We start from the raw sequence: 25,168 nt of genomic DNA on the forward strand, positions 1-25,168 counted from the left end.
ACAGGACTCCTTTAGCTCAGGTTGAACCTTGCGACTGGCAAGACTGGACAACGTGAGAAGGCCTTTCACTTTCTCATCTCAGTACCATGTATGCAGTGTCTGCTGACTTAAAAGACCTGACCCAGACCCAGCATATTTGTTAGCTGAAATCTTGTACTTCCTTTAGGAGCCACTTCTTCCATAAAGCCAACATCCTTTGGTTGTATCTGAAATGATCTCTGTCTTCTAATCTCCCATAACCCTCGTGTGCTCCCTGTATGGCATTCTCTACTGAGCACATCCAGACCGTGAATTGCATAGACAACTCTATATAACTCACTAGCTTGATTCATCAGAAAGTCTTTGAGATTAAAAGTTAAAAATAGCACACATTCTTAGTCTTTGTATATTCTGTTTTTAGGTTAAACACTTATGTGGATTACCTCATTTAATCATAGGATTTGATTAGACTATAATATATTTTATCTTAGTTTTATTTATATAATTACATAAGCCATATTTATGTTACATATCTATGACATTATTACCATTTTATAGATGATGAAGTAGTTCTAAAAAGGATAAGCAACTTGTCCAAGATGGCATAGTAGTGGCTGGGCCAATTTCTGAATGCAGACCATGCAGCTCTTTAACCTTAAACACTATTTTAGGCTTCATCCTTATGTTCCACAGAGACTATTGCATATAGTAGATAATCCACATTTGAATTAGTGCCAGAATTTCTTTAATGTATAATGAGCTAGTGGGTAGAAATGCTGTAGCTTAAGATTGAAAAGCACATAAATTCTGTTAAAGTAGGCAAATATAGATATCTGTTGGATTTTTCCCATTACACTATATTCCTCTTTCGTTTGCTTTGGCACCCCTTCCTCAGAGATGGTAGACTATACATTTCATCTTCACTTCTGAATTAATGAGACTTCAGATTACTTTTTCATATTGTATACTAGGAGTCTGTGGCTGTAATCTTAGATGGTAATTTTATTGAAACAAAAGAGTTCTTTATTTTAAAAATTACATATTTACAGGAAGTTTCAAAGATGGCACAGAGAGGCACTATATAGCGCTCACTCAGTCTCTTCCACTGGTTGAATCTTCGATAGCCAGAATACAGGATCAAAACCAGTGGTAAGTGTGTGTTTAGGGCTACATCATCTTATTACATGTGTAGATTTGTGTAGTCACCACTACAATCAATATACAGAACTATTCCCTTACCACAAAAAATCTCCTTCATACTGCCCCTTTGCAGTCACACCCATACCCTGTGGGCACTCCTCCCTGGCTTGTTCCTTTTTCCTTGCACCTAATAATCTTTGCTCTCGCTGTAATTTCCTCATTTCAAGAATGTATAAATGGATTTATATAGTATGTGACCTATTGAGATTGGCTCCCCCCCACTCTGCACAATGCTTCTGAGATCTATCCAGGTTGCTGCATGTATCAATAGTTATTCCTTTTTATTACTGTGTAGCATCCTGTGGCCTTGGATCTAACACAGTTCGTGCAGCCATTTACCCATTGTAGGAGGTTGTGGTTGCTGCCAGTTTTTAGTTATTACAAATAAAGCTGTTAGGAACACTTGTGTAGAAGTTTTGTGTGAACAGCAGACAAAGCCTTCATTTTTTGGCACAAAAGTCCGGGACTGTTATAGCAAGGCCTTATGTGAAGTGTGTGTTCAGTTTTTAAACTGTCAAGCTATTTTCTGGAGTACAGTTTTGTGCTGCCACCAGCAATGTACGAGAGATCAGTTTCTCTACATCCTCACCAGCATTTGGTGTCATTAATATTGTTTCTCTTGTAGTAATTCTGGTAGATGTGTAGTGACCTCTCATTGTGGCCTTAATTTGCATTTCCCTAAGGATTAGAGATGTTGAACCTCTTTTCATGTGCTGATTTGCCTGCAGTGAAATGTATCTTCATGTCTTTTGCCCACTGTCTAATTGGATTGTTTTTTATCATTGAGTTTTGAGTTCTTTCTATAATCTAGATGAGTTCTTGGTCAGATGTACAATTTGCAAATGTTTTCTCCTAGTCTTTAACTTGTTTTTTTGTCGTCATTTTAAGATAGAGGAAAATCCTTTGTCAGGGGCCATAGTTGGGAATTAAAAAGAAAAAAAGATGTTGAATAATGCCAGGTCTGCATGTCCCCTCCTCTGTGGGAAATTCATGGTCCACTGTGTTGGAGGAAACAGTGTCATCTACTGAAGTTACCCACATTGATTCTCTCCAGGGAGAGGCAAGGAACAGGTTCCTTTCCAATGTAGCTGGAGAGGGCCATCCACCATTTGTATTAGAGAATATTACTATTGCTGCTTAGTTAAGAAAAAAAAAAAAAATCACCATGGATCCCTGCTAGTATGGGGGATTATTGTCAACTTAGTACATCGAACCTCTTGACAAAGGATCAGCCACGAAGGTAATAAAGAAAAGAGATGACATTGGTACCGGATGATTTCAGACATCTCTTGCCTGCTTCGGCTTTGTTCCTTCTAATTAAATCCCTCTAATTAAAGCAATACATTGCTATTAGTTCCAGGTATATTTATAACACATGCCTTGAAATGACATTTACAGTGAAGACTGATCTAACCTTTGCTTTTGAATAGCTTATTTTATAGATTTTAGCTTTTATTAAATTTCAACCCTCATTTCATAGAGGTTATTTTTTCTGCATATACCATAGTATAATGAAAACTCATGTTTTTTTTACAAGTTTGCGAGGAGTTATTGATTTGCTATTTATAGTTGTTATCTTTCTATACATTTTGAGTGTCAGGGCTATAAATGTGCTTAAAATTATAAAATTTTAGTTGAAATTAGTTCAGTTATATTTAGAACATGCAATTTTGAATTATGGAGTAGAAAATTCCAGTTTTCCATATGTGAGATTCATGGCAGCTTTAATATTAATGACAAAGATTTGAAAATTTCAGGAAAAATTAAAGTCAGAAAAATTTGGCTAGTTATATAGAACTACTTAGAATTTGGTAAGTGAACAATTAGAAATAGTAATCCTCATAGATGGACAGTTTGGGTGGGGTTGGACAATTGGACAGCAGATAGTATTTGCGGTTCCCTCCTGTAACTAGAGGCAAACTGGCACCATATTATATATTTGGCAAATCAGGTCAATTAAGTATATTTATGTATGAATTCCTGCCATTCTCTTTTATTTTTTCTATGGGCCTATTTCCTGAGAAACAATGTAACTTTACTTATTAAAAAAAAAAATAATTTTACAGGAGCACCCATACACCCAACATCTAGATCCTATTTGTCAAGACATCTTCTATTTTGATGCATTTCAAAGTCTAGATATTTGATATGTAAATCAATTTCAACACTTTTATTTTTAAAACCTGTATGGTAGAATTCACAAATCTTTTGTACATTAGCTGAGATCTGATAAGTAACTCTAACTGCAATCAAGTTGTAGAACATAATTGTCGCCCCAGGAAGTTCCATCATGCCCCTTGGCAATCAGAACCCATCTCCCAGAGATTGTTTGCCAGTTCTAGAAGTTCATATAAAAGGAATCCTTATACACTGTTTTGTGTCTGGCTTCATTCATTTGGCATAATGTTTTTGTCATCTGTCCATAATGCATGTGTATGAGGAGTTTCTTTTTATTGATAACTATTATTTCCTTGTATGAGTATATTAGTTTGTTTATCCTCCTATTGATGGGTACCTCAGATTCCAGGCTTTTAATCCCAGAGGATGAATTTTGAAGACTGTAGCTCTACGGTTTCTTATATAGTTATCTCTTAACAACTGCAATTTTGAAAACTAACATTTCAATGTAAATTTTGTAATCTTGGTGTTTGAATCTGCCTAACTTGGCTGACTTGAGCAAAATTCTTGTGCTTTAATTTTTCAATGATTCCTCCCTCTGAAGACCAAATAATGTTGGTACCTGCTTCCTCCCTTCCCAGCACGCCAGGGTCATTTTAGGAAATGACACAGTGAAATCTGTACAGTATTTATGGCTTGGACTTAAATGCCGGTCATTTTTTTTTCCTTATGGAAGTAATGTAAAGTTTTTAGTCTGTGGAACAGGTTCTTTTGGGGTTGTTGGTGGTAACATTGGTAAACAAGTAGGATTAGCAAATATTTTTGCAAAAGTATCATATGCCATAAGGATGATGTCTAAATGCATAAACTTAAAGGTTGGGGAAAAAGGCAGATAGCTTTTTAAAAAATGGTTTTGAAGTTTTTCTGCTGATCATTCTCCTGCAACATCACGAAGAGTCATTTTATCGGTGTTCTTAAGTTAACTGCATATTAGCAACTAAATTCAAAACTGACCAGTGACTTTGTTTTTTGGCCATCTAACACTCAAGGTTAGGGAAAGTTGAATTTACTTATAATGCATCATATTTTTAACACATTTTAATGTAAGTAAAACCTTCTTTCCTGCATTTTTCAGGCTACTGAGATTACCTGTTTACCCCAAGTGACTGCTTTTTTTTTAAGTACTTTTTTTTTAAGATTTTATTTATTTATTTGGGAGAGTGTGAGAGTGAGAGAGAGAGAGAGAGAGAGAGAGAATGCACACGAGCCAGGGGAGGGGCAGAGAAGCAGACTCCCCGCTGAGCAGGGAGCCTGACTTGGAACTAGATCCCAGGACCCTGGGATCATGACCTGAGCTGAAGGCAGACGCTTAACCAACTGAGCCACGCAGGTGCCCAAGAGACTGCCTTTGAAAACTGTTCTTTAAAAGTTTGAAATGTGCATTGATAGTGTTATTTGCGGATGGGAAATAAATGAAGCACAGTGTCTTGATGTTTTGACTAAGCAAATTTGTGTGGAGAAAGAAGAAGTTCTTTTTTAAAGTTAGCTTTTTATTTAAGTAATCTCTATACCCAGTGTGGGGCTCAAACTCATGACCCTGAGATCAAGAGTCACATGCTTTTCTGATGGAGCCAGCCAGGTGCCTCTTGTGATTGTTTTAAAACTGTTTCTTTAGTATGATAGAGATGGGCTGGGGGGTGGGGAAGCAGACCTCCTTTAAAGTATAGCAGTTGTAAAATGTATATAAGGATGGTTAAGTATTTGCCTGACAGAATATTTACTTGGAAGTGCTTGGGGGGATGATAATTGGTAAATATCCATATACAGTTCCAACAGGATGTGCGTCCCATTGCCTAAACTTGCTTCAAAAAGATCTCATGAGGTTGGATACTCTCCAAAGATTTTATAGAAGAACAAAAGAGATGATCAAACTTGTAGCTGCTCAAAGAGAAGCCAGAAGAAAAGAATAGAATAATGACTTTGAAATCCTATAGAGAACTTCAAGTGGAGAGATGATGTCCTTTGAAAATCTGTGAATAAGAGCAACAACAAAATTAGCTTTCCAAGAATTAGAAATTTGCCCCCTGCCTACCGTTTTACTTTTTTTTTTTTTTTTACATCGAATGCTTCTTTAGAGTGACTTGCTTTTCTGTTCGTGCAAATCATCTTACTCTCTGCTCTTTGCTTATGTTCTTGCTTTTGATTGGAAGCACCCTCCTAAATGCAGTCACCTTTCAAAACCTTGTGAAGGCGGCATATCGACAATCAAGTCACGATTGCTCCTTCCCTTCCTTCAGAATTAACTGCCAGTAGATGAACTTTTCTTCCTCCTCTGTGTTATTTCTGTACCTTTTACATCCTCTTATTCTTGTTTGTCACTGGTTCCCCAGATGTGGTGACTCCAGCCGTGCTACCGGGAGACCTGACACCTGCTCAGCATCCCTCTGGGACGGACACAGTTCTAACCCCTGACGTGAAGTGGTGTTAAATCTCACTGCGCTCTCTGATGTAAGCAGTGTTTTCAATGTGTATCACTGCCTGAGCAGTACGGATTGTGAATTATATACTATTTTAGATTAATATCTTACTGAAGTTTGTCTCTAAAAAGAACATGCTGATGTATCCATTATTTCTTGTAAAGTTCTATACCAAACACTGTAGACTTCTCCCTGGCCAGGTCAAGAAATGTTTAAGAAATATGCCAAATTCTTGATGTGTGTATACATTATGTTTCATAAGATGTCTCCAAAGTCGAGAATGGAGTTATGGATCTAGAGTATATACACTGCTAATTTCTGGTGTAGCCAAATACAGGAATTGGAATTTTATAGGACCATGTCCTTTATACACCAAAAATAAAGGACCATGTCCTTTATACACCAAATATAGGAATTTTGGTGTAGCCAAAATAAGGAATTCGGCAACTCTGTTTACCTTTCAGTGCCTTGAAATGAGAGCTTAAGTTCTTGAGGTCATGATTAGTGTAGAGGTCATAAGCTAGATTCTATCCAGTGTTTTCTATCCTTTTATGTTAGTAGGGTTGTCAGTCTGACCCAAACTGGCTTTTATCAATTATGTTAGAGAGTATCAGCAGCTGTGCTTATAAGGAAATGCAGTAATGGCAAGTAAGGGTAGTGGGGTTTGCATGTGCATAATTACAATGTAAGGATGTTTTAGGGGGTGGTTTAGAAAATGCGTTGGAGGCGCCTGGGTGGCTCAGTGGGTTAAGTGTCTGACTTCAGCTCAGGACGTGATCTGAGGGTCCTGGCATCGAGCCCCGTGTCCGGCTCCCCGCTCAGTGGGGAGTCTGCTTCTCCCTCTCTCTCTGCCCCTCCCCACTCATGCTCGCTCTCTCTCAAATAAATAAATAAAATCTTTAAGAAAATGTGTTGAGCTTTAAGCTTATGGAACTTTGAAGAGTCATATGAATGATTTGAATGGCAAGTTTTATAGAAAAGAAGTAATGGGAAAATATTGGGGAGATTTGTGTTTTCTAACATCTTTGTCCATCTCATCCTACATATAGATATCTTGGTTTTGGTAAAAAAAACTACATTTTTATAATCATTTGTTCCTCATATTTTAGGTTTCCTCAAAATTTTCATGTTTTGCATATATATATATATATATATATATATATCTTTCAGCATGTGGCTATGATTTTTATTTTCTTGTGGGAAGGATCATATTTGAGTGTAAGTGTGTATTAGGAAGTTTCCTATTAATGTTCATACTTACATTGATATTTTATGTTTTTGTTTAGGAAAATGTATTAAGTTCTTCATTTTGGAGATAAAATTGATGACCACATTAAAAATAAATGCCCTCCATGCAAGAGGGTTTTATTTCTGCTAAGTTTAGAAACAAGGATAAATAGATACTTACAGTAGCTGGGGGGAGTTTTTGACAAAGTGTATTTTTTTAATTATAGTAAGTTTCAAACATCAAAACGGGTAGATAAGAGGACAGTGTGTCCCCTGCTCATCCTACAAGGATCATAGTCTCTTCCTAAGTTTGCTTGTTTGAGTATGAAACCTATACCCCAGTATCCTTTGAGTATTTTGAAGCAAATCTCAGATGTCCTATGTCATTCATAAGTATTTCTGTATGTATCAAGAAAAATGAGGATTCTTTAAAAAAAAATAACGCCGTGTCCTCATGAAACCTAAAAATAATTCATCATATAATATCCCCAACTGATAATTCAAGGTTTAAATTTCACTGGTTGTCTCATACCTATGTCTTTACAGTTTTTTCTTGAGTCAGGATTCAAAAAAAGACCCACACAATGCATTTGATTCATCTCTCTTAAGTTTCTTCCATGTATAGCCCTCCCACCCTCTTCTTCTTGTTCTTGCTGTTTATTTTTTGAAGCAATAGGATCATTTGTTCTCTGTTGCTCTCTAGTCTGTGTTTTGTGAGTGCATTCCAAGCTGGTGGTCAACATGTTTTTCTGGTCCCTGTTTCCTTAAATTGATTTTTCAAATCTAGAAGGCCAAACTTTTTTGGTGGTGGGGTGGGGGGAGGAATATTTCGTAGCTGTTTCATATACTCTAGGAATAACATAATGCAGTTATTTTTCTCTTTGATGTTAGTGGCTATAGATGACCATTGGCTAGAGCCAGTAGTTCATGGAGTTTGCAAAATAGTACTATTCCATTCTTCATTTATGAGTTGAAAGAGTACTAATGAGAGATTTTCATCAACTGCTTACCTGAAGGACAGGATTGTAGGGGAAAGACAAATTTAATACTTGGTTCTTTCTGTCTTTCACTAGTTCAGAAAAATGGGTTGTTTCCCTAGATTCCTTAGAATCTGGGAAGAGAATCTGAGAATTGGAGAAGGGTATATATATTCTTATGAACACATGGATATAAACCTATTTGGGTTTAACAATTACTGTTCTTTTAGCTCAAGTTTCCTTATTTTTTAGCCAGTGGGAGCCTCTTCAGGTCTACTGTCTTTGAATACTTTCTTGCTTTCTTCTATGATAAAATTTTCTAGACTCATCTTGTGCCTTTCCTACCCAAAGCCAGGATCAGCTATTGTCCATGGATTTCTTTCAGTGGCAAGTAATACCTTGAGAATCCTGATTTGGGTGCTGGAAGTGGTGGTTGTTACTGGATTGGTCCTTGTGTCTAGGATTTTTCAGTGGATAGAGCTAAAATACACACACACACACACACACACACACACACACATATACATGGATGTACTTATGTACCTCTTGAGTTTATGCATTTCTAATATAGGATTATATTGTGTTACTAGATTTTATATTTGCATCTCTTTTCTCTAACATTCTTGCTTCCTAAAAAATTGACATGATCTGTTTGAAAATGCTATCTGTTCTTTTACAGACCACTGATTCATAGGTTTTGAGGCTACTTGTTGAAAAGGAACTTCAAGTTTACTCTCAATGAGGAGTGGGTGTCTGAGAAGTGTTCCACGTGTCACGTCACTATAGGGAATTCTTAAAGACCAGTAACTAGAGAGAATAATAGAAGGGGGTACTGGATTGAGGTCCGACTCTGATGATTTACCCATTGCTTGTTTCCTTGTCTTATAAAAAGATTGTCTTATAATAATCTACACTCCAAGCCTCTTATGAAAGATAATATATGTGGAAATGCACTGTAAATTATTAATATATCATAATAGAAATCATTTTCCCATCTGATGAAAAAATAATGAGATAGTCTTTGAACCACTGGACTTTTGATTAGCTTTTTTGTTGGGATTTGTTTATTCTTGCAGGGCATATTTTTCTTTTTTAAGTTGCTAAAGGATAGTCTTCCTAATTATCTTCTTTAATGGATCTTCTTCTTTATAGTTGAATGTATATGTTTGTAGGCTTGAGGTGAATAGTTGATGGCTTAAATATTTGTTTGGCTTAAATATTAAATATTTTTGTTTTAATTGATTTATAATAAAGTGGATATAGAAAGGACCAAAGCCAATGGGACTTTTTTTTTTTTTTTATCAAAGCATGTTTCTTGTTTTTGATAATGTCTCATTTCTCTTATTTGGTGTCATGGGGTACTGTAGACCATAGAGGTGTACCTCTGTGTGTGTATATATAACCTTTCCTTTGGTAGGACCTAGTTTCACAGTGCTGAATTCATAACATGGAAACAAATGGCAAATACAGGCCAAGTTAGTCATCTAGATATGAGTATTACATGCTTGGTGTTGCTAGGCTCCTTATCATCTTTATTTGGCTCATAGAACAGACTTAGCTAAGACTCGAAATGCAAATTCCCAGCCTACCCCTTCCAGTTATTCTTTTTATATTCTCAAACAGGGTTTTGCCTTATTTTTTAATCTTGGTGCCATGTTTACCCACTTGATCCGATAGAAAAGTGGACAGCGTAACGTCTCTTAACTGTACTGGTGCTTACTTGGCCCTGCCTTTAAGATCCCTATTTTTATTCCCTTCTTGCCATCTTGTGCTCTTAAGGCCTTATCTCTAGTTGTATAGCCTTAGAATATTCTAGCCTAGATTATTTGTGCTTAACTTTCTAACTTTCCTTCCCATGTGTCAATGATAATTTTTTAAAACTCACACTTTATTTTGAAGCTATATTCTACCCCTTTCAGCACTTTTAGCCAATCCTTACAAGTGGCAATGACCTTCTTTCTGCAACCTGGGCTTCTAAAACCTCTTTACCATTTTCCATGTAGAGATTCATAGTGTTTGTTTACATTTTACTGACAATTCTGTCCCTATAGGGAGTGAAAAATTGTTATCTTTAAATCTTTCTAGTATGAAATAAAATAATTATATTACCAAGCTTTGGAAAATAAAGGAAATCCATTACTCTTTCATACTCACTATTAATGTTTTTTTCTACCTTGTTGCATCGACATTAATTTTTATATATCATTGTTCTAGAGTAAATTTTTTTTCTGTCTTTCAGACTCAGGCTCCAGTAAACTCATGATAAACAGAAAATTTTTTGTATGTCCTTCCATAGGGTTTATATAACTAACACTAAATGGCAAATTTTAATAAGTTTATTTGTCTGTTCTTCTGGTAACTTAGTAATTTTTAAAAATGGAGACTTTGTAGAACTTTGAATAATCTACTGTACTTCTGTCCCATTAACAGTGTATATTTCCTTCCAGATTTAATGTACCTTCAGGTTTAATATAACCATCAGTTTAAGATGCATAACATTTGAGAAATGTGCATAACCTGTTGAACTATTTCCCTGTTAGACATTTGCTAATTTCTAACATTTTTACTATTATAAACAGGGTGAATATTTTTGCACACATAGGTTTTTCATATTTTAGGTTATTTCTTTAGGATCCCTGTAGTAAAATAATTAGGTTCAAGTAATATTTTTATTACTCTGGATTTAAATTCCTCAATAGCCTTCCATGAGGGTTGTAAGAGTTGATGATACATTTAGCAAATTGTTTACTGTTTTCTCTTCTGTATAGTTTCTCCCTTACTGCTTGCCCCCCACCACGCACACTGCTCATTTCTTTGCGGTTTAAAATTTTCTTTAAAGTTCAGGGGTACCTGGGTGGCTCAGTCAGTTAAGCGCCTGCCGCCTTTTGCTCAGGTCATGATCCCGGGGTCCTGGGATCGAGCCCCACATCGGGCTCCCTGCTCAGCGGGGAGCCTGCTTCTCCCTCTCCCTCTGCCTCTCCTCCCTGCTCATGCTCTCTCACTCTCTCCCTGATAAATAAATTAAAAAAAAATCTAAAAAAAAATTTTGTCTTTAAACTTCAAAACCATTCAAGTCACTTCTTTTTTTTTTTTTTTTTTAAAGATTTTATTTATTTATTTGATAGAGAGAGATAGCGAGAGCAGGAACACAAGCAGGGGGAGTGGGAGAGGGAGAAGCAGACTTCCCGCGGAGCAGGGAGCCTGATGTGGGGCTCGATCCCAGGACCCTGGGATCATGACCTGAGCCGAAGGCAGACGCTTAACAACTGAGCCACCCAGGTGCCCCTCAAGTCACTTCTTGAGAAGGCCCGTTGGCTTTTGGAAAGGAGAAGGAACAATTTATCACAATGGGGCAGAGGTGATGTGGGGTCATTGAAGACCCTGACAGGAGAGGTGGTGGTAGGGAGGGTGGCAGAGTAAAACTGCAATAGATTTTCTAGGGTTTTTTTTTTTTTGGCATTCTTCCTGATAAGAAGCTGTCTCTAAGCTGGAATAACCTGTGACTAGGTTTTTAAAATGAAAAAGTGAGATCTCTAGCAATCAAGCTGTGCATTTTCTCATGGGAAAATTTAAAAAGCAACAAGCAATGGTCTCTAAGTTTATAAAGAACAGATTATGACTTGTATACTCAAGATGTTGTAACCGGGTATCTTAGTCAGGAACCACTGTGTCAGCTACATATAAAAAAGTAGAAGTTTGCCATTCCTCAGCAAATTGGGGAAGAACCTTCACTGCTTAGCAACCCTGCTAAGTTTATTCACATAATTTCATAGTAGCATCTACTGCTTTATGTAATAGTCATTAGGCACATCAGTGTTTGAGTGGATGTGGTTATGTGCAGATAAAGAACCAGAGTCAGGATCTCGCTCTGCAAGGTGGTGAACTGCTTTTCATACATGGAGTATCACTGCTTTACTATATTTAAACTGGCTTTAGCTAAGTGTAATTTTGTTATCTAGAGCAAACTGGACTTCACAAGTGGTATTTCTGTCAGTGGTTCAAGACTACAGTGAGAACATTTTACAGAGTACTAATGCAAATAGACATGTTGAATGTAACATTAAACCATTTCATTCTATTGGCTGTGCCATCAGATGCTATGCTAAGATTTTTTTTGGCCTCTAATGACTATGCATTAATTATTCCCCAGGCTTAGTATGTATTCCTTGTAAATGCTTTCATCTACAGTAGTCAATCTGTAACTTGATGGGAATGAGAACATATCATTCATAGCAGGCTATTTTGCAGAACTTCAGATTCCATTGAGGCTGACAGTATCATCATTTAATTCTGGGACCCAGTCGGCTCCTCTTTATTAGGCCTCAAGGTTCCCCCACGACCAGTTACCCAGCCCTGACTTGGATATTCCTCAGCCATATGTCCTTGGGCAAATGTTTTTCTAACTCTTCTGTGGTTGACTTTATGATCAGTAAGTTGTAAATCCCGATAAATCCCAGTCTGCTGTCCCTGACAAATTGGTGCCAACAGTATTCTGGGAACTCTAGCTAGTATGGGCAGGGGGCAGTCAGGGACCAAGTCTTAGGGTTCAGAGACTGGGGCAGCTGAACAGCAGAAATCTTTTCTCTATGGGGTAAAGGTTGGACGGCAACATTCCAAATATAGTCTTAAAATCCAAGTCTGATTCAGATGGGCATTTAGAGTGGAAGGTGGGATAAAACATAAAAATCAGATATTCTAGGTGTTCTTGTTAGATGAAGACCATAATATCCAAAACAATTTTTAGGAAGCTATAATTTTACTGAGGATGACAATAGTGATTACGATTGGTATTAATAACTTTTGTTCAGTACTTAATCTGTACTGGGTACTGTGTGGTAAGTACTTTCACGTCTATAATCCAGTTCTGTCGATGGCACTCTTTTAAGATTGGTATAAGTATCTTTATCAGAGGAGGAAACCAACACGAGAAAGGTTCAGTGGTGAACAGGACATAAGAATTCAAGCTGCCTGAGTCCTGTGCCTGCGGTCTCATTGCCGCTCCCACAGTCTCAGCTGTGTATCTTCTGTTTGTCCTTCCAGATCCCCTCCTTGCTTATCCTGCTCACCACCCTTATTCTGGAAAGGACAGAGATCCTCCTGGACTGCATTAACAGGTTCCCTTGCCTCCTGGCTTCCAGAAGGGTTCAGCCAGCGGGAGGTGTAGTGAGGGGAGAATATATGGCAAAAGAGAGAACGGACGGAGTGGGCGGCAGTGTCCTTGTTCCCTCCCTGCCAGGTTGGCTGCGTACGTCTTGACCCAGGGCCCCATCTCCTGTCGGGGAACCCTTTCTAGGATTCTGTTCTCTCTCCTTGTCCTTCAGCAAGTGGTCAGTTCTTCCTGTTCCTAGACCTGGCATATTGGACTGACCCTTTTTGGTTTCTAGGGACCCTGTCCCTATGTTTTATAAATAGGCCCTTATTAAATTGTCTGGAATGACACCATGGTTGGGTACCATCTCTTCTTGACAGGACCCTGATACACCAGCTCTCCCATTTTGAGCACATGAACCATATGAAGATGAGTGTTTGAATTTTAGGCAGTCAGCAAATATTAAGTACCTATAGAGCACGAGGCACTGTGCTAAATGTATTAGGATAACATACAAACACACACACCCCACAGCTGCTTTATCCATTCATCAATCAATGGACACTTGGGCTATTTCCATAATTTGGCTGTTGTAGATAATGCTGCTCTGAACATTGGGGTCTATGTATCCTTTCGAAATAGTCTTTTGTATTCTTTGGGTAAATACCTGGTAGAGGGATTGCTAGGTTGTAGGGTAGTTCAATTTTTAACTTTTTGGGGAAACTCCATACTGCTTTCCAGAGTGGCTGCATTCCCACCAGCAGTGCATGAGGGCTCCTTTTTCTCCACACCCTCATTGATACTTGTTGTTTCTTGTTGATTTTAGCCCTTCTTACAGGTGTGAGATGATACCTCATTGCAGTTTTGATTTGCATTTCCCTGATGATGAGTGATGTTGAGCATCTTTTCATGTGTCTGTTGACCATCTGTATGTCTTCTTTGGAGAAATGTCTGTTCATGTTTTTTGCCCATTTTTAAATTGGGTTCTTTTTTGGTATTGTAGAAGCTCTTTATATATTTTTGATACTAACCCTTTATTCGTTATATCATTTGCAAGTATCTTCTCCTGTTCTGTAGGTTGCCTTTTAGCTTTGCTGATTGTTTCCTTTGTGTGCAGAAGCTTTTTATTTTGATGGAGTCCCAATTGTTTACTTTTGCTTTTATTTTCCTTGCCTCAGGAGACATATCTAGAAAAATGTTGCTATGGCTGATGTCAGAGGAATTACTGCCTGTATGGTTTCATGTCTTAAATTTGGGTCTTTAATCTGTTTTGAGTTTATTTTTGTGTATAGTGTAAGAAAGTGGTCTGTTTCATTCTTTTGCAAGTAGCTGTTCAGTTTTCCCAATACCATTTTTTTTTTAAGATTTTATTTATTTTTTGACAGAGAGAGACACGGTGAGAGAGGGAACACAAGCAGGGGGAGTGGGAGAGGGAAAAGTAGGCTTCCTGCGGAGCAGGGAGCTCGATGTGGGGCTCGATCCCAGGACCCTAGGATCATGACCTGAGCCAGAGGCAGACGCTTAACAACTAAGCCACCAGGCGCCCGCAATACCATTTGTTGATGTGACTGTCTTTTTCCCATTGCATGTTCTTTCCTTCTTTGTTGAAGATTAATTGACCATATAATTGTGGGTTTGTTTCTGGGCTTTCTATCCTGTTCCATTGATCTATTTTTTTTTGTTTTGTTTTTAATCTTGATTTTTGAAAAATTTTTGTACCCAAGTTAGTGTTATATTTGTGGTGGTTCATGCTTGTTGTAAATAAAAACTGGTTTGAGGTAAGAAATAATGCCTAGTAGTCCTTTTTTGTAGAGGAAGCTGGTTTTGAGTATCTATTTACTCTGTATGTCAGGCATGCAGTTGTGTTTGGACACACCATGGTTGTAATTCATACTCTTGGTTTAACAACACTTTCATATATAATTATCATTACTTTGTAATTACAGCAATAAAATCCATTCTTTGGGAACTATTCCAGTATTTAGAATACTGAAAATAAGTGTGCTTAGTACCAGTTGTCACAATGATTTTTCCAATGCTTGAATTTCTAAGAAATCAGCTTCTATTGTACTTCAAAACAAAACTGATGTCTAATAAAATTCTCCTTTTAGAGATGGCAGCTCTTTGTAGAACCTGAAAAGGAAAACTTTAAATCAAAAAGAATAGCCAAAAAAAAAAAAAAAAAGATTTAATATTCTTCTATTTAGAAATATTGAGAAGAAGAAATCCTAAAACTTTCTGAAAAAACAAAACAACCAACAGCCTGGAGCCTTAAGGATATGCTCTGCCTTATTTAGAAATTAAGTTGGTGCAAACATAAACCTAAATGTAGAGCTTTAGTAGAGAGAATTGTGTGTGTGTGGTGGGGGGAGGGTGGCTTTGGTCAGCCTATTTGTTCCTCTGACTCCTGACCAAATACTGGTTTATAATAGTCCTTGGAAAGCTCTGTGGAATTCTCCCTAAGCTTGTGTCTATTGAAATATTGGTGTGTTGGTCTCTGCTGTACTTAGGCCCTGGCATAGGAAGCCCAGACTGTAGCCATTGGACCAAAGGAGGAGGGAGCAGTGAAAAGAGAACGTAAGTAGTGCAACCACTGTGCATCAATATGGGTAGGCTTTGCCAGGCCATTGCATAAACTGAAAATTGGTTATAGCGCTGCTTTTTATTAACTATATCTAGGAATTTAATGATGTATGTTTTTCCTAGTGATTAAATGGATAGCATCACAGGGAAGCTTGCCAAATCGGCACCAAGATTGCATGGAAAACTCTTTATAATTGATAAGTCATGATACTAGGGAAATTTCTGATTGCTGCCAATGGTAATATTAGCATAAGGATGCCTATGAGGCTGTAGCGGTCAAAACATGAATCTCTTTTGCTGGAGATTGAGAAAGATATTCTGTCTGGTGTGACAAAAAGGCTATCCCAGCATTCTTCTAGAGAATAGTACAGTTTCATCTTACATGTCCTTCTATTTCCAGGCATTCAGCTCTTCCCTCCCTACAGTGAATGCTGTAGTCTTGTCCTGGACTTTATCCCTTATCTCCACACTTACTGGACGTTATTGCTTGAATATTTCACTGCCACCTCCAATACTGCATGTCTGAAATAGAACTAGTTATCTTCCAGCAAATTTGACTCCTTATGTAACTTAAGAGAAGTTGTAAAGGATACTCCTGATCGCCTGCTTGTTCAGATTAGGAACTGAAAATTCTTCTAGACATTGTCTCCAACAAAAGTTCACGTATACACATCTTTACATGCTTAAATGACTGAGCCACTCAGGTGCCCCGAATTTGCCATATATTTTTATAAAACAAAATACTCCTCCCCAAAGAACTTGGAAATAGATATAAAATGGCAGATATGAACTCCCTTTTTAAAGACTGGGAGCCAAGAAAATTATGTTTCTGCCCTTTTGTTGCTGCTTCCCTAAGATAGAGATATCCAGTGAAAGTGGTTGACTTGACTACATCTTAAAATCTTGGCTGGTTTAGGCAGGATTTATCCAGAAGTGCTGGTGCCTTTAGATTCTTAACAGGATTCTGGAGAATTCTCATTTGATGTTAAAGCTGTGTGAATAGAAATGGTTGAAAGTCACGTGTATTTGCAAATCACCCATACTCAGTCACTGAGGCTGTGATGAAGCGAACGGTTACTTGATTGCCTCTACTAACTACTAAATGAGCATCAGGAAAAACCCAGGCTCTCTAATATTAAAAAAAGATGTGATTCTTTGAGCACAATGATTTATTAGAAAAAAAATAAAGTGTGCTCATTGACAGTTCTATATGGAATCTAGACAATGACTTACATTTTTTTTTCACTGATCCTTTTCATAACTGAGATTATTCAAGAGAAATACTCCCTATCTCTTTTTTTCCCCTCAAGCACCTCGCTAATGATGTGAAGGGGAAAAGACATTTTTGGCTTTATTGGTTTCTTAAGCAACAACCTGTACTTTTGCTTAGTCTGACACATCATACAAGGAATTTTCCTGTGTATACCATCTCCCGGCCTCTTAAGACTTGGTTTGTAGATATTACTATTTATCAGCCTCTCAGTTAGCAGTCAGATTTTGGCATTAACTCCCTCAGACTCAACTTAATAGTCCATTCTTGTGCGAGTACTTTAGTACCTATTTATTAGATAATGACTATTAATGAGATGCAGAACTAGTGATCATGTAATTTCACCTGGCTCAGTAGAGCCATATACATCTCCCTAAACACCAAAGGTGGGCAATTTCAAATTCCCAAAACATCTGAAAAAAATACTTCTACCATGCTTATTTGCTCTCTTCACTCGGCAGAACATGATTGACGTTTGTTTTCTGGGTAGTCGATTCTTTTATGGTTTTTCTCAATGACTTTTACCATTAAATGTGCGTGTGATGCATTTCTCTTTTTCTTCAAGGATGCTAGAATGGAATGTTGCCTGCATCCCAGAAATCCTCAAGTGGCCCTACTAAAACCCTCTTTTCCCTAATCTAGACAGAACCACTATCCTGAATTTGTGACTCTTATTCCTTGTTTTTCTTTACTACCTAAATCTAGAATTCTAAACCGTTTAGTTTCACTTGTTTTTTTGAACTTTACATGAATGTACTCATGCAGTTTTTTGTCTGAATGCTTCTGTTCAACATTGTGAGATTCAAGCATGTTATTGTGCGAAGCTGTAGTGTGTGAAATTTCATAGTTGTATGAAATTCCCTCATTAATATAACAGTTCTCTTGATCGTTTTATGTTGTTTCCAGTTTGGGGCTATAGTGAGCAAGGTTACAGGGAACATTCTTACACAGGTAGCCCAGTGGGTAAGTGGACTGTTGTCCTTAATGTACACATGAGTGGATCATACTTATCCTCATTATCAACTTCACCAGATAACAAAAATAGTTTTATGAATTAGTTGTGCCAATTCACATTTCCATAATCAGAGTTCTGCTTCTTCCACATCCTGCCCTTACTCTTAGTTACTGGTTTTGCTCTTTGGATGAGTGTGGAGTGGCATCTCCTTGTAGTTTTTATTTGTATTTCCTGATAACCAACAGTTCTTTCCACCTGCATATTGGCATTTATTTATCCTTTTCTGTGAAGTTTTTATTGAAGAGTTTTGGGGTAGTCCTTTTTCAAAGACCTTCATTATATAGTCTAGATATCTGTCCTTCGGGTATTGTTGTGTTTCCAATATATTCCGCCGCTTTGTGGTTTGTTTGCATTTTATGATCAGAAGTTTAATTAAAATTTATCTTTTTTTTTCCTGTGTTTTACACTTTTTGTGTTATATTTGGAGATTGAATTTTCAATCTTGTTATATTTAATTCACTGAAGAATTTTGGATTTATGTGAGTCATATGAAATACGACTGGAAGAAAAATTGCCATATTGTACTGTCTCTAACCCAGAGTGCTACAGTATCATCATATGTAATATCCAATTGTAAATTGAAGACTTAATTTAGAAATAGAGTTTAAATGTTTTTAAGGGCTGCAATTTTTAGAACTTTAAGAGGAGCATGGATAGAATATACAGTGGGTAATTAAATACCATATATATATGTGGTGCTAAATTATGGGTTTTTTTTTTTTTTTGGAGGGGATAGAGTGCCAGAACATTTAAAAGCTGTACAACACAAAAAGGTAAAAATAATGTAACTGATAGGAAGGCAGAAGATCTTTTAGTTAAGGGAGATACTAAATTTGGTACTAAGATCCAGCACGCATGACACAACCTTGTATTCTGTCTTCACATTACTTTGCTTGTTATGTATTATTATGAGGTGCACAGAATTCTACTTTTAAATGGATTTTAAATTTTTGTGTATTTTTGGATAAGGTGACCACACAACTGTAAGACTGATTTGTGTAGAAAAGTATACATCTTTAAGCTTCAGAGGAATGATTTTTTTTTTTTAAGACAATGCTGGTTCTTAGGTGCCTGGGTGGCTCAGTTGGTTAAGTGACTGCCTTCAGCTCAGGTCATGATCCCAGGGTCTTGGGAGAGAGCCTGATATCAGGCTCCCTGCTCAGCGGGGAGTCTGGTTCTCCCTCTGCCTACCACTCCCCCTGCTTGTTCTCTCTGCCAAATAAATAAAATCTTTAAAAAAAAAAAAAAAAAAAGAAAATGCTGGTTCTTAAATTTTGCATTTTTGGAATTACATTCACAACCATATAAATTATAGGTACTTAATGCATTTGTTTATGATAAGAATTTAATCTCATTTCTTTATAATCACAGTATTTTTAAAATAAAATTTATTTAGGTTGATTTACATACAATAAAATGGACCTATTTTAAGTGTACTTTTAGAGTTTTGACAAATGTATGTATTCCTATATATACGCTTTTGTAAATTCACCAGCGGCATTCCATTGTTGTTGTTGGCTATACCACATTTCAGTTTCAGGCAGCTTTTCTGCTGTTAGGAATAGAGGTGTTACGAACTTTCATGCACAAGTTTATTTTTAGACGTGTTTCATTTCTCTTGGGTAAGTACTTAGCACTGAAAACTCTGGGTCGTGTGGCAAGCATATATTTAGCTGTACAATGCTAAATCCTTTTCCCAGGTGGTTGTACCATTTCACATCCCACCAGTGCATTGTGAGAGTTTCAGTTGTTTAGTACCCGTGATGGCAAGTGATATTGAATGCGTTCTTTAAAGTGTTCATATTGTTTGTCCATTGTTTTATTGATCTTCTTGTCATCTTAGGGGTTTTAAGAGTTTTTTAAGTGCAATTTGGATGCAGGTCCTTTGTTACTCTGTCTTCCAAAGATGGCTTCAAAACTATAATGATAGTGTCATTACAAGTGTTTCTCTGCTTTGTGGTTTTGGATGTATGAGTCTTTACCCCTCCACACAAAAAGGGTCACTACATTTTTACTCTGTGGATATGGATATGTGGGGGACAATGAGAAATGAAAAGTTGCTATTATGGCAAAAACAAAAAAGTCTTAACACTTTGAGTTGTATCTGCTTTTAAATTATGAACACAGTTTGTTCAGTTGTATAAATACTGTGTGATTTTGATAAACCTCTGTGACTGATGTGTTTCTTCACATGGCATCCAAATTCTTAGCATAATCTCTCAAAGTCCATGTCAGCTTTAAGTCAATCTTAAAAAAAAATTGAATTACTTATTCAAGGAAACCTGATGTCTGGGGCTAGTTTGACCACATAAAGCTCTGGTTCCTAAATTTGAGAGGAAAGTATAGAGACTCCATGTATTCTCTCACAGATGAATATGCCCATTTATGAATGTGCACAGACATGGATGGTTTTGTATCAAATCCTACCAAGATTCGTGAACCCCTGAAGCTCGTCCAAAGATCCCAGTTTAGAAACCTCTGCAATAAATAGTTCTCTTCTGTCTCTATGGGCTACCTATATCTTCACTGCTTTTCAAGATCCAGTGTTTTGTTTTTGTTTTTTTAAATCATGTAGCCGCCCTCTTTACGCATTCTGTAGCCAGGTCCTGATGTGAGGCTAGTCCTGCAAAATGTAAAGCTTGGAAAAGTGAGCACTTGCCTGAGGCCCTGTTTCTTGGGCTGACTTATGGTGTTCCTCCCTCATCCAGTCCTCTTCATATAAGGAAGGCAATGTGACTCCCTGGATTGAGGAAAACCATTCAAGCTTTCTTAATGTAGGTTCTTGAATAAAAGGGGATAGTTCTAGCTTTGAGGTGAAACTATAAATAGAAGGATTTCTTCTTAGTATCATGGGTGAATGCATTTATTTGGGGTGTTCCTTGGTGATAGTCCTGGAGTGCCGCCTGACAATGAAGGACTGTGCTGGGGAATAAAACTGAATTTAGTCAATGTGGGTGATTCTACTATTTTAGCTGATGTGAAGAGATGGGTTTCTACAGATAGGAAGGTCCAATGCCATGGAGGCTATGGCAGTATTTTTTAAGATCCATATAGTGGGTTTTACTTTCCACTGGAGCATGGATAATGGGGAATTAACTATAAAGGATAACTCTGCATTTAAGTACAGATTTTAAGAGGGGCCTTTTGAGGGAAGTGATTTGTAAGGAACTAGAAATCAATGTTTGTCATAAGCTTTTCTTTTTTTGAAGATTTTGTCAGAGAGAGAGCGCACAAGCAGGGGGAGAAGCAGGCTCCTGCTGAGCAAGGAGCCCCATGTGGGACTCGATCCCAGGACTCTGGGATCATGACCCAAGTGGAAGGCAGGCACTCAACCAACTGAGCTACCCAGGCGTCCTGGCCATAAGCTTGTTATTATTTTTTTTAAAGATTTTATTTATTTATTTGACAGAGACACAGCGAGAGAGGGAACACAAGCAGGGGGAGTGGGAGAGGGAGAAGCAGGCTTCCAGTGGAGCAGGGAGACCAACACGGGGCTCGATCCCAGGACCCTGGGATGGAGCAGGGAGCCCGATGCGGGGCTCGATCCCAGGACCCTGGGATCATGACCCGAGCCGAAGGCAGACGCCTAACGACTGAGCCACCCAGGCACCCCTGGAGTTTTAATTTTGAAGCCTAACATTTGAATAAGAGTAAGTCCTTCATTTTGTGTTAGCTCCTGGACACAGTGCCCAATTTCTTGGTGGGGGTAAGTTTATCCACTAAAGAAAATGGTAGATTTTTCAAAGCCTCTAGTGGACTGAGCAGACTGTCCAACACATTCAGAACAGAACTCTTGGGGGCCTGGGTGGCTCAGTTGGTTGGGCGTCTGCCTTCGGCTCAGGTCATGATTCTGTGGTCCTGGGATGTATTCTTGCATCGGGCTCCCTGCTCAGCGGGGAGCTTGCTTCTCCCTCTGTCCCTCCCCCTTGCTCATGCTCATGCTCTCTCTCTCTCACACACACACACACGACAAAATCTTAAAAAAAGAAAACAAAAAACCCAGAACTCTTGGTGACCCCTCTGACACAAGAGAATCTTGAGATACACTGCTGTGGAATAGCAACCTCGAGAGAGCAACACCCCTGAAATAATTAGATTTGTTGCTTTTACTCTTGGTTGGACTCACTGTGGCTCTTATCTGAAAGTGGAAGAGAAGCCTCCTGACTTCAGAGACTGTGTATTTCATTTATTGGAAAGATGGACCTCTTGCAGTTGATTCTTCCTGTAGTTCTGTAGCTAAGCTCCTTGTTCAGGTACCAGTAAATCTCCCCTCTTGGATAATTCTTTCTCTTCAAGCATCACTTTTACATTCAAGACATAGATTGCCCAAGGCTTCAGTCAACTCCTTTCTTGCCCTAAAGTCATGTGATACTACCTAAATGTCTATGTCCTAACTACATTCCTTGCTTATTCAGAACCCTACCTTTTTCTCAGTCTTCTTACCTACTCTCAAGTTGTACCTCTTCCTGCATTCACAGCTGTATTTTCCTCTTGCTACTTCCCAAGTAGAAAAATCATTCCACCTTGCAGAAGTTTTAAGCACTCTTTATGTTCAGAAATTATATTTCACTTATTCATTGTTTTAAAGATGTTATTTATTTATTTGTCAAGGGAGAGAGAGAGCGCGCACGAGTGCACAAGCAGGGGGAGCGGCAGGCAGAGGGAGAAGCAGGCTTCCCGCTGAGGAAGGAGTCTGATGCGAGGTTCCATCTCAGGGTCCTGGGATCATGACCTGAGCCGAAGGCAGACACTTAACTGACTGAGCCACCCAGGCATCGCTTCACTTGGTCATTTTTACTCAACATGTGTTAAGCATCTGTATACAGTCTATTAGGATTGGGGGATAGGAAGATATTAGAAAGTGGTCCTTGGGATCATGACCCAGGACATGCCTATGCTTAACTGTTCCATGATGTGATAAGCATTACACTAGCTGTATGGTCATGTCCTGTGGGCATACAGAAGAGGTCGTTAAATCTGATGGGTATTAAAGACGGCACGTTCTGCATGGAGCGCTGGGTGTTATACACAAACAATGAATCATGGAACACTACATCAAAACTAATGATGTAATGTATGGTGATTAACATAACATAATAATAAAAAAAAATCTGTTAAGGAGACTTAAAGGTCAGTGGATGCATCTGTATTAGGTAACAATGCATAACAAAGCATCACAAAACTCAGCAGTTTAAGACAATGAGCAGTTATTGTTGCCTACTTGTCTGTGGTTCCGCTGCGCTGTTCTGGTTTCAGCTGTGTTTACTCATTTGCCTGCAGTCAGCTACGTGTTGGGAATGTCTCTGCTGATCTTCACTGGGATCTCCCAGGTATGAGGGGTTCAGTTGGGTGTAAGCTGGACTGCAATGGATTTCGCTGGGAAGACTTTTATCTCTGGTGGTTTCTCCTTCTCCAGCAGGCTAGTCTGGGCTTTTTCTCATAACAGGGTGACCTTTCCAGAATTGAGTAAAAGTTCACAAGGTCCTTGAGTTTAGGTTCATAACTGGTGCATGGTAATTTCTTCAGCATTCTGTTGGCTGAAGCAAGTCACAAAGCCCGCCACTATTAAAAAGAAATGAAAATAGAATATGCTTTTTGATGAGAAGCACTGCAAAGTTGAATGGCGAAGTCCGTGGATCCAGAGGGGAATAATTGAGCCAATTTTACAATCTATCATTGCATCACATAGGAAATCACATTTGAATTAGGCCTTTAATGGGTAATCAGACTTCTTTGAGGTGGCAAAGTGGGTAGAAGGCCTTGATCATGGACATACTGAGAGTGTAGATGGAAAATACATTCGTGCAGTCTGAGCAACTTAATTTCGAATTTGCTCCTGGTACGGCACTTCCTGGTAGCATTTTCAGATCTACTCCACAGTTGGCAGTCGGAACAGTTTAGGGCTGAGGAGAGCATTGGTCAGTCATTTTATAAATGAGAAAACACCTTAAAATGTTAAGAGACCCGCCCACCCAGGACTCAAATCACCTTCTCGACAGAAGTGGACCTGCTAACTAGGGTATCCTCTTCCCATGTTCCTCTCTGCAAGCTCTGTCCTTGTTTTTAATTTTACGTTTCTTAAAGTTAGTTATGCTTCAGGTACCTTTTCTCAATGTGACCTGCCTTCTAACACTCAATATTTTGCAGAATCTCTCACCATGGGCTGACCAGAGAGGCTTGTGCAAATAGTGAGGGCAAATACCGAACCTGCAGGTACCGCCTCCTCCTCATGCTTAGAATTTACAAGCTTCAAATGTTTCAGTGGTAGTGGGTCCTATGCCGTCTTACTCTGGCGTCTGTGTCTTTGTCTCCTAGGCAGAGTTCTGAGGTCACAGCATGAATGTCCTGGTCTTACGAATAATTTTAGAACTGCTGCGTCTTGGGGACCAAGGTCCTCAGAATATGCATTCAACAATTTTTTCCTTTCCCTTGCAAACCTTGGAGAGTTTAACACAGTTTAAGCAGAGGTTGACGGATGCCATTTTCATCATAAATAAATTTCTAGAAATGACAGGTAAAGCTCATATGAGTTTCACATAGTTTTTATTCATTTCCATTATGTTAGCTTCTAGTATTAAAAAACAAAAAACCAAAACAGCTCCAGGATCCAACAAACGTGTCCTATTTAAGGATCCCAACTCTTATTTCCAGGGCATGTGAGCTGTTGCTACCAATGTGTCTTTGAGTATTTTATTCTTTCCCAATAACTTATGCAAAGAAATAGTCAAGTGCCCAGTCAATCTTCATGGTCTTTGCAGACACTTAAAAGCTTATAGATATTAAAATGCACTACCTTAGTTCCATTTCTTTGGGGATATGTATAGCAAATGTCTTAGTCCTTGAAAGTTTAAGTAGCCAGGCCAGCTATCACACTGGTTCCAGGCGTTTTAGCATTCTCTGGCTGTATTAGCAGTATAGATATGCTGATCTCAGAAAATGCTAACTCCCCACTTTGCATTCTTAGACATGTTACTGCTCTATTGAGTGTTATCAAATGCTCTTGACCTGAAAAGTAATCAATAGTAGAGATTTTAACTTTCTATTATTCCATTGGAAAAATCCTAGTAATTTTGACAAGATTGGACAATTGTGGTATTTTCCCTTAAATTAATATTTGGCTCACAAAAATAGCCTCAAGAAGTCATTGGCTTCTGTAATCCCAACCTGTACTTTAGGTAGCTGGTACTCATGAGAGGGATCCCCTGAGATAAGCTGGCCGTCCAGGAGTTTTTA

General features: G+C 38.2%; 1 protein-coding gene across 4 annotated transcripts in view; it reads left to right on the forward strand.

Moving 5' to 3' along the window:
• The window catches only part of PARD3B (par-3 family cell polarity regulator beta), a 995,854-nt gene that overhangs the window by 91,807 nt on the left and 878,879 nt on the right, over positions 1-25,168 (forward strand). For 2 of the 4 annotated variants that reach the window (XM_078071226.1, XM_078071228.1), the window contains exon 2: positions 15,578-15,644. The exons of the other annotated variants lie outside the window; for them this stretch is intronic. The gene's annotated coding sequence lies outside the window, so the exon portion shown is untranslated. The remainder of the gene's footprint in view (positions 1-15,577; positions 15,645-25,168) is intronic. 4 annotated transcript variants of the gene reach the window in all.

The sequence above is a fragment of the Halichoerus grypus genome, chromosome 4, assembly GCF_964656455.1.
Source record: "Halichoerus grypus chromosome 4, mHalGry1.hap1.1, whole genome shotgun sequence".
Classification (NCBI taxonomy): domain Eukaryota; kingdom Metazoa; phylum Chordata; class Mammalia; order Carnivora; family Phocidae; genus Halichoerus; species Halichoerus grypus.